Below are 11,497 nucleotides of genomic sequence, written 5' to 3' on the forward strand. Positions count from 1 at the left end.
AAAAATAATCAATTTAAATTGTTATTATCATTGAATATAATTATTTTTGACATAATTTGAGTTTTCATTTACATCAAAATTTATCATATTTTAGGATAATTTTAATTTAAAATGTAATTTTTGTATTTTTCAAACAAATTCTAAAAATATTTTTTAAATATTTTGTTATAAGTTTAAAAAAAATATTGAGTTGCATTTCAAATAAAAAGGTAAAGATATTAAAAATATTCTAATTAAAATATGTAAAATTTAATATAGTTTTAAGGAAATGGTCAAAATAAAAAAAAGTTACACATAAAAAAAATCATGATTTTTGTTAATTGGGCGGATCATTATTTATATGATATCGCAAACGAAAGAAAAAATTATGTTTTTACAATTATTTAATTAACCATGTATACTATTTTTTATATTTTTTATATGATATCACACATTCGTAAAAAAATAGATAGTTTAAAATGCAAAAAAAAATATTTACTTAATAAATATAATATGAATGAATTTTTCAATTATATCATTTAATAAAATAAATAATTAAAAACTGAAAATTCATATCCACGGATGAGGATCTAGTGTATATTTTTAAAATTACTTTTGATGATCAAAAAAGGAAAGAGAAAATTAACGAAAGAGGAAACAAAATTTGCGTGAGAGAAAGGAGTCGGCGCATGGTGTTCACGTGATGACGTGACATGAAATGTGTGTGACCCATCTGTATGCAATACAGCTCAGTTTTGATCTGTTCCTTTTACCATCTGATCGTCGTCTCCGGTGAAACCAATTGGGTCCAATCTATTTCCGTCGAACCGTGGGTCCTCTGTCTGCATAATTGTACTGAGACGAACTGACACGGAAGATGTCGAGGAGCGTGAGACACACGTTCGGCTGACATCAGGGGAAGTGTTAATATTTTGGGGGATCTTGTTCGTGTGCGCCTGAGATTGTATAAAACACTAAAGGACAAAAGCGAACCATTCAAGCCTCTTTTTTAGTTGGTCGGATCTGGAGACTTCCATAACGCAACGGCACCCATTTTATTCATTTTACTGTATATGCGATTATTACACAAGGATTTGCTACTACTTACCAAACCAATACAACCGCCTACACATGTTTTAATAAAGCCCGAGTGGTATAAAGGAATGTTTAATACAAACATTTGCCTACTCTTCTTTTCAGTGACTCACTTTAGTATTATGTGCAACTTTTTTCTTCATATATAGTCGGGTTGATTATGTATAAGAAAACATAGAAGCTATTTATCATCAGGGACTAACCGTTAACATATTGCAGTTTAACTAATGAAGATTATAATATACTTAGAAAGAAAGAAAGAAAAAAACTTAGATGTTTCTGGGTAACTCTACAATCTGCATTAAGAGAATTTTTGTAGTCAATTTGCAATTGTCGACTTGGCTCCATCTACGTGCGCTCTTTCTTTTTCCCCAAGTCCAGTTCCACTTTTTTGGTAATTAAATTAAATTAGCAACAAGGAATCGTTTAATGATTAAAAGTTGGAATCGTAGTACTTGACATGCAAGGCAATGACACCAGTAAACCCTTTCCTTCTTTTCTTTTTGCTTACCAACTTTATAAGTAAAAAAAAAAATTAACTGCTTCGAATTTCTTTCCTCTGTCGATCGGTTTCAATTTATACTTTCTTCTGATACGCTGGGAGAAAATGAATATTTCTACTTTCTTGAAAAAATATTTAAAACAAAGTAATTCTATAAATGAATTGATTTTGCTCCAACTGTACTTTTTAAATTAAAAAATAGAGTGATAAACAAAAAAATAAATGAATTACTTTATTTATGGAGTAAACCTATTTTACTCAATTTTAAAGTGAAAAAGAATAGGATTGAAATTTTTTTACTTCAAACTCAATTTTAGGGGGTGGTATTCAATCCAAGAATTTGAAAGAATTCATAAGAAAAAACTTTTGCAGTATTTTCAAAGATTTGATGAGATTTTAATGCATTTATCTAATTCCTATGCTTACTTCTATTATTGATTTTAAAAGAATATACATAAATTTGATAGAATACTAATTCTTCTAAATTCTATGAATTTTCGAATCTTTGTATATTTAAAAAGGTAACAAAAAATATTTTATTCTTAAAACTGAAAGAAAAATAGTAATTAGTACTACATAGTTTATGGATTGTAGGAATTTTATTAAAATCATAATACTAATAAATAAAATATATGAATCATCTAAACCCATAGTATCTCTCCACATATCTTCTAATTTCTGCCATAGTTTTTTTCCAAGTATTTGCATTTTATTTATCTTGCTCTTGTGTTCGTAATGGGAAAGTACACAACCGAAAATCTCAGAAGGCATCTTGCTTTGGTTAACAGACACTGGGTTTCTTCAGCAACAAGGCAACATTGACTTTATAATTGTTAATTGTTGTTCTTTATATTTGCCGGTAACTCATTAATTATCATCCACAAAGATCTCTTCATTCTTCACGTACTTCTGGAAAAATGAGAAGTAGAGAAATGCTATTGTTTGTGTTTTCCTACGATTCATTACAAATCTCTGCATAATAGCAAAGAATTGACCATTTACATTTATACATGACATTTTCCATTAAATTCTTATCAAATACTATTACTACAAAATCTATCAAATATTGAATAACAACAGAATTTAAAGTAATTAAAAGAATGATTCCAAATGCTTAATCCAATAACAAAAGAATTTAAAAGAATTGATGAAATCCACGATTGAATAACAGCGGAATTTAATGGAAACTATAATTCCTTCTAATTCTATCAAATTTCTGAATCCAATACCCCCACCTTAGAGTTAAAATAGAGTGAAGATGCTCTTAGAATGTTATTTTTTAAAACATTGGATTGTATTATTAAGTTTTATAGGAAAAACGTTTTAAATAATAAGAATTAGAAAAAAAATGGGAAACTGATATCCCCATGGAGATTTAAAGTAAACAACCTTATATATTTTGTGTATGAATGATTAAAAAAAATTTATATAGAAGTTTTATCTTTGTTTACGAAATAGTTAAATCTCAAAGAGACATAATTTTCATAATGATATAAAACATCATGTTTCATAATGAATTGCTAACAGTAGCCACACCACTCTTTTTATTGTTCTTGTAAGAGTTACCAACACAAGATAATTCTTTATATTACTACATTGATAATAACAGAGTCAGAGAAATCACCGTTCTAAATAATCGATTAATTAGAATTTCATTCTACCTTTTGGGGTAACCATAATTTGCGGCAAGAACTCAGTCACTATAAATAAAGAACCATCAATGATCGAAGCATGTAATGAACCGTCGACATATGTTAATTATCTTTTCAAAATGGTTCAACTAAACCGAAGCTTTTGTTTTCCTAAATCCACTGGGTGAAATACTCAAAAGAACTAAAATAGTTTGCAAAATTTAAAATAAATTGAAAATCAAACAAGTCAAATGAACATAAACAAAAGAAATAAAAAAACATGAGTAAAACAAATGAACCAAGCCAATGTCATAACTATAAAAGTATTTGGTCATTGGTTTATAATGTTATGTCAATGTTTTATATATTAATTGAGAAACATTTTTAAATTGTAACATTGATTTTAAGTCTTTAGTCATCGGTTTAGAATGTTATATCTATCCTTTATTTATTATTAAGCCAAGATTGTTCTTAGTTAACAAGAAACATTTAATATTTAGAAAAAATGAACTTCTTTATGTTTTACTTAGACCAATCAATCTCTTTAAAATGACTTAGTGATAAAAGTTTTCAACTATTTTTATACTGAAAGAAAACCCGTCAATTAATTTTTAATGTATTAACCTTTTAACTTACAAACTGTAAACGTCTGGCATTCTTCGTCATATATTTGCAAACGGATAGTGATAGACGTTAACGGTTTGTAAGTTGAGAGATTAAAACAAAAATTATTTGAAAGATTTTATTTTTTTTGACTAAAACTAATTGGGTGATTTTATCACAATTTTTTTGGTATAACCTGTAAATACAAAGTTTTATTCATTAACAAGATATGAGCCCATTGCGTTGCAACGAGTTTTGTTTGATGTTTTAATTTAATAAAAACCATAAAATAATAAATCATTTTATTATAGTATTATTATGATTTTTTTTGCATATGTTGTTTGAGATTTATTTTATAATTAAAACCCGTTTTCACACATAAGTTCAAGTTAAAATTTGTATTTTATAATCATAGTGCATAGATGAATTATTATAAACTTTATACTAAGGATTAGAGAAAATAGTATACATAAACATTTAAACTGAACAAAATCCGAAATAAGAAATAAAAAGTAAAAAGAAATGAAACTTAAATACACCGATCGAATCAATGACAACATTATACTTGTTCTTATGTACTAATTCAATGTTTTATTAAACAAGTCTTTAAAGTTTTATTTTGCTATGATTTAAAAAAAAAGAAAAACATTATATTTTATAAATCTCATTTTTATTTACAATTCAAAATAAAATAAAAATATTAAATACTCTTTTACAATTTTGTTTAAGATTTTAGAAAATGTAAATTACTGTCATATTATCTATTACAATTATCTTCTCTTTAGAATTTCAGAAAAAATATATTGCTATCAAATAATTATTTTTAGTTATTAATAAATATTTTTAAAATTGCTATTTTTATAATTCTAATTTTACACTTCTTTTGTTAGTTAAATAATTTTTATCATCATGCTCATCATCAAACACTCTCTTAAAAATAATATCAAATAAATTTTTACAATTCTCTTTTGGTAAAGACTTAAAAATATTATACAAATTTCTTTTGTTTAGGATTTTTTATCAAAAAGGAAAAAAACTATCAAATATTATTTTGCAGTTTTATAGGATTTTAGAAAAGTAAATTAATATTACATAATTTTTTACAATTATATTTCGTCTAGGATTTAAAAAAAATAAAATTTCTATCAAATAACTATTTCTAGTTAATATTAACTATTTTTAAAAGTTGCAATTTTTAAAATTCGTTTTTTTCAATGTCATTAATATTTTTACATTTTTTCTTGTTAATTGAAGTAAAAATTACTATTAAATAAAATTTTACAATTCTCTCTGGTCACGATTTAATCAAAAAGAAATTTTTTTAATTGGTTTAGATTAGAAAAGAATTTTCTTTTAGAAATCTCTTTTATTATGATTTTAGGAAAATAAGAAGTTATTTTCACATAATGGAAGTTTTTATTGATATATTGACAATCTAATTTTTTAATTGACACATATCACAATCATATCAGGTGAAATATTTGAAGTTAATTTTTGTTTATATTTTTAACACAAAATTTTTAAAAAGTAAAGGTAGTTAATTATAAGAAAAATAAGATTACTTTTACGTTTTCATTTTATTTAGACTCTTAAAAATGAAATTAATTATTTTATTTCTTTAGATTTTTATACAACTATTTTATTTTTAATAGAAAAATCTGTTTAATTATTTATATATTTTGTCTTATACATACAAACACATATTTATCATATTCACACATACTCATGTACGACCATAACATCAAAATTAAAAGTTATATTAGCATCATAAGATGTAATAAGGATAATAAAAAGTTGAGTTGTATCAAGAAATTAAAAGAAAATACTCATGTAATACTTTTCATGTAAATACTATTGTGTTTTATAAAAATAATACGTGGAAGCTTAAACCTAAATATAGATGTAAAGTATTTGTAGCTATTTTTGTCATAATTTTTTAACATACAATTATCTATTAAAAAAAGAAAGTTATCTACTTATAAGAAAATAATAAGAGTACTTTTACAATTTTCTTTTAATTATGCTTTTAAAAAGTAATATTATTTATTTTAAAGTTAGTTTTTCTTCATGTTTTTATTAAATAATTTATTGCACTTGTAGGATTTTACAATTCATTTTTGTTTAACATTTTTTTCTTAAAAGTTAATGTTTATCTTTTTTAATTCTCTATCTTTAGTGTCTTTTAAAACAAACATTATAATGAAAAATAATAATAATAACAATAATAATAATAGTAATAATAATAATAAGACTATTAAATAATATTTATAATTAATTTTTAAGAAAAATCCTTTTTGTTATTTTAGTATATGTATTTTTGATTATGATATAGTTTAACACATAAATGTTTTTAGAAAAATAATGACCATGTGTCACAATTATGTTAATCAGCAATTTTGAAGAACCAATCTCAATATAATCTTTTATATCAATACTATTAAAACAGGAACATGTCCTATTGATAATAGTTGAGTCCAACTATTTATTCTCTTTATTTAAGGAATTACTTATTATTATTTTTATTTAACTGAATCTAATTAATTATTTTATAACTGTATATATTCCTTATATAGTAAAGCACAAGTCACCTAACAAATGATACTTGGTGAACATTTTTTAAAGAAACAAAAAAAATCTGAGTTAATTACAAAATTATATCACTTCTAATTGTTAAAAACGTAACTGTCCGTCAACATAACAAAACTGTTTTCCATTACACCTTAATAATCTCCCACTATCTCTAACTTATTTTGCTTCTAAAACCTTTAATTGGGGTTCACTGGATCCAAAGTCCTATCAAATGTGGAACGAACCTATATGTTAACGTCAGGTCATACTAAAACACATGTTCTCATATGGTATTTTTACATATTTAGATTCATTATAAAATATTTAACTTTTATAATATTTGGTCTTCTAATAAGTTCTGTATTGTTTCTAAAAATAATAATTAGGTTTTAGTTCTTCATATTGTCGTTCAAATTCATTACTGTAAATTTAAAATATTTTTTCTTTCAGTCAATTTTTTTATTCTCTTGAACTTAAATTATAATCATACTCATTGAACAATTATATTTTCGTAGGAAAAAATTAACAATCACCTTGCCCCTCCAGAGCATGGGCCATAATACTAGTGTTAATTAAATCACTAACCACGTTCTCTTTGTTAATAACAAAAGAAGTTATCGATCATTCTCCAAAAAAATCAGTTCGATTATTATTTTTGTTTCTGATGTATACTCAATTTCTCAAGATTTAACCCATATACATAAACAATTTTCTACTCTTGGAATCTCGATCCAACTTGCAAATAGAAGTGTGTAAACAGTTCAACTTAGACGGTGAACATATCGTAGATTTAAGAAATTCTCTCTTTTTGGGTCCTAATATGTTTAAATCAGATCTTTTATGGCAAATTTATACTTTAAAGATAAACAACACGGAAAAAGACGAAAAATGATCATTTGTGTGATTACGGCGGCCATTGTTATGTTGCACGAAACCCTAAAATGTCGAAGAAGATGAAACTTCTTTTTTTTTTTGCTAAAATATCTATTCTATTAAAATAGCAGTATGACTCATTGATAAAAGTATGGTCCAACTATTATTTTTTTTATCTTTATCATTATTTAGAATATTATTTATTATGCTTTATGTCATTAGATCTATATTTAAATTACCAATTGAAAAGACATAAAAAAATGTAAAACAAAAAATATACCCACCCTTTTTAAGGACGGGTCAGAATCTAATCAATACTTTTAAACGAGGATCATGACCAATTGATTGAAGTTTAGTCTAACAATAACTATCTTATACATATTTTATAACCACTTCTATAATTCCAAATTAATAGGAATCCACTTCTTCCTGGCGTACTAAAAAACTGTCGACAACTTTTTAATATTAGAATCAACTTTTGCATTTTACTCAACTTTGTAACAACTACAACTCAATAATCATATTATATTCACTATTTATATTATATATTTATAAATATTAATTCCAATTTAAATAAAAAAATCAAATTATATAAGTAAATTTAACAAATTGTATCAAAAAGTTTTAAAGTATAAAAATGATTTTAATACAAAATAGGTTATAATTTAAATATTTTATTTTAATCTATTATATTTAAACAACATCAAGATCTATTGACATAAACCTGGTACAATTATTAAAACCTCTTATTAATCATATAATAAATATATCATACAAAGAAAAACACAAATATTAATAAAACATATATATAAAAATTAAATTTAAGGGCGGGTCAGAATCTAGTTTTCATTAAAATTTAGAAAAGAAAAATTATATTAAATAAATTGTTTTCAAATATATTTTTTAGGATTTTGAAAAAAGAATTTTTCTAAAAAAAATACTACTAAATATTTTTTTAAATCGTTTTTACTATTAAATAATTTTTTAAGTAGTTTTTTTTTCAAATTTCGTTTTATTATCTTAATATATATATTTGTAATCATTGTATATTTAAACACATGTCACAATATTAGAAGAAAAATTATTATCAAATAATCTTTTGCAATTATCTTTTGATTAGGATTTTAAAAAAGGAAAATTACTATTAAATAATATATATAATAAGATTTTTAATAAATTCGTTTTTGTTAATATATTAGTATATATATTTTTAATTATGAGATATATTAACACATGTCATAATCTTACATATATAATTGTCATGTGTCGCGATCATGTTAATTAACAATTTTGAAGAACCAAGTTTTATATAATAAGATTAACGTAAGTTCGGGGGGAATTTTATGTTAAATAAAGTTTTTCGGAAAAATATAAAATAAAGTATTTTGAGAGTTATTATTTATTAACTTACATACTTAATTTGAGGGGTTTTATTCAAAATAATTTTTTTTACATCATAGAGGTGTACATCAGTACATGAGATATTTTTTTTGTCAACGGTTCGTTTTATTAAAACAACAGCCCAAAGGGCAAGGATACAAACATTCTCACTACATATTAAGCTCAACTTGAAGCCCATATTTTACAGATAATTACAATCGTATGAGTGACACATGGTCTCCCTATGTGGCTTCCACACCTTAGTCGAGGAAGGAAAGAGCGGTGCCGGAGCCAACTCGCTGGAATGCCGATCATCTCCATCTCCGACATACTTGAGGCTGATTGCATGTTCTTTAACCTTCAATCACCGCCGATCTGAAGATCTTCTCCAATTATTAGGATTGAGCACCGGAAAAAACTTTGAGAGAGGTAAACTTCGAATCTTGTCGGAACACTGACCCTTATGGTAGCTCCGAATCTTCTGGATTCTGACTTGAACTCGAAAGCATGATCCAAAAATCAAGACTTGATCTTCGTGGAGACTTCGCACAAACACGAGCCAAAGCTTTATACCATCTCCGAGTCAAGGACTAAGCTTATCTAACAAAGAGGAAAACAAAACCATATCGACCAAACAGAATAAGATTATACGCAGAAGGAGAAGAACTAGGACATAACTATATTTATACTCAATTCATATTGGAAGAGGATAAGACTGATAATTGATTCCGATTTGATTGAATTTTACACTTCAAAAAACCCGCCAACGCGAAAGTATAAAATCGATCGAAGATCAACCGTAGTTATTTTACATCAAAAGACAAGAAAACATGATGGTAACCGGCGGCAAACCACCGTTCACCAGAAATGGTTTTCTGATTTCGAGACTTCTAGAGAGAATATGGAGCGTCTAGAGAGAGAGTGTTGGAATATCTTCTTTTGGTACACGAAGTTATTTATTATTTGAAATATGTTATAAATCAATTGATGGATGTTCATAACCGGCCCGGTCCATAAACTGGTCCATCCGCAGGAGAGAGAGAGGAGAGAGAGTCGGCCTATTGAGGAGAGAGAGAGGCGGCTACATCTATGTTTTCCTTATTCGTTTATGTTTATGATTTGTAATTTTTCCTATTCTTGTATTTCCATTTATCTCTTTTGTAACCCTTATATAAAGGGAACACTTATTCATTAATAATACACAGAATCATTCAACTCTAAATCTATTGTTTCACAACACGTTATCAAAACTCTTAAACACCCTGAGCCAAAACCAAACCCTAAAACATTAACCCTAAGCCGGCGGCGATCCTAATCCGACGAACCCTAACCCGAGGTGTTCCCTGTTCCGTCTCAGCTCAGCACTCCGACGATCTCAGCCAGCTCGCGTTCCCCGACCAGCCAGCTCGCGACCCGATAGGAAGCAGCTTGCTCGCGTTCCCGATCAGACGCGTCCCATTCCAGCTCACGCCTCAGCACGCGACCGTTCCAGCTCGCGTTCCAGCTCGTTCTAGCTCGCGTCCGATCGTCCAGCTCGAGGTTCTCTTGGTGGTCCGGTTCTACAATCTTCAAAACCTAAAGGTAATTCGAATTCTGAAAACATGAAATCGAATTTGGCTGTTTTGTAAAGAATGAAACCCTAAAATATAATCTTTAAGATAAAGCCATAGGATAATAGATCAATCCCCTAAGAGTATATCGAAGCTCTATAAGTTCGATCCAAACCCTAAAAATCGAAATTTGATCCATTGATCAATTAAAATCAGAACCTTGAAGGTTTTGAATCTCAAAATTAAACTCCTTTGATCTAAGATCAAGTCAAATTCCCAAAACCCTAATCTGAAAAAAAAATCATTTTGTATTGTTTGGAATTTGAACATTGATTGATCACCTAGAACTATTGATTAGGATTGTTTAAACTTGAATCTGAATTTGAACATTGATTGATTGCAATTACACTTAGAACTTATTCTAGGATTGGCATTGAATCAAATTAAATAGCTGTGTGGCTTGTTCTTTTGCTTGGCCGAATGTTTGTGTGTTTTGATTGCATCATGTATGAACTGATAGTAACCATGTTAGGATTGCAATTACACCACAAACTAAATGCATAAGAGTTAACCGAATGCATCCATAGCCGTGTGGCTTACCTTGGCCGTGCGGCTTACTCATTGGCCGTAAGGCATAGATCTTGGCCGTGAGGCATTACTTGATTGTTTGAACCTAAAACCCTAATCGTTTAAACTTAAAAACTATTACTAAAAATCTAAAATATTAATCTATGATTTCAGATGTCGAAAATCAACAACCTTGATTTCGCTGCCCTTAATCTATCTGGAGACAATTACCTTCAGTGGGCGCTTGATGCTAAGATCATCTTGAAATCCAAGGGTCTCGGTGAATGTATCACCGAGAACAATAATGCTAATGAGAAGGATCGTTACAGAGCCATCATGATCATTCGTCATCATCTAGTTGAGAGTCTCAAGGATTAATATCTAACCATTGAGAATCCACTAGATATTTGGAACGAATTGAAATCGAAATATGGTAACCAGAGAACAGTGATTTTACCTAAGGCTCGGTCTGATTAGAGAAACGTCATCATCACGGGACATTTATCTTTACTTGGAGATACCTAAAACCACTTATTAACCATTACTTTAAGATTATCACAACAAAATCAATAGTAACATGTTGAAAGGTAATTTTCCGCACTACAAATAGATCTAGTAAGCAATGTGCTGTTACAACAACAGTATCGAGAGAAAGGTTTCAAAACCTATGCTAATCTTATTTCTTGTCTCTTGCTCGCTGAGCAGAACAATGAATTACTAATGAGAAACAGTCAGATGAGACCACTTGG

This window comes from Brassica oleracea, chromosome C3, assembly GCF_000695525.1.
Source record: "Brassica oleracea var. oleracea cultivar TO1000 chromosome C3, BOL, whole genome shotgun sequence".
Classification (NCBI taxonomy): domain Eukaryota; kingdom Viridiplantae; phylum Streptophyta; class Magnoliopsida; order Brassicales; family Brassicaceae; genus Brassica; species Brassica oleracea.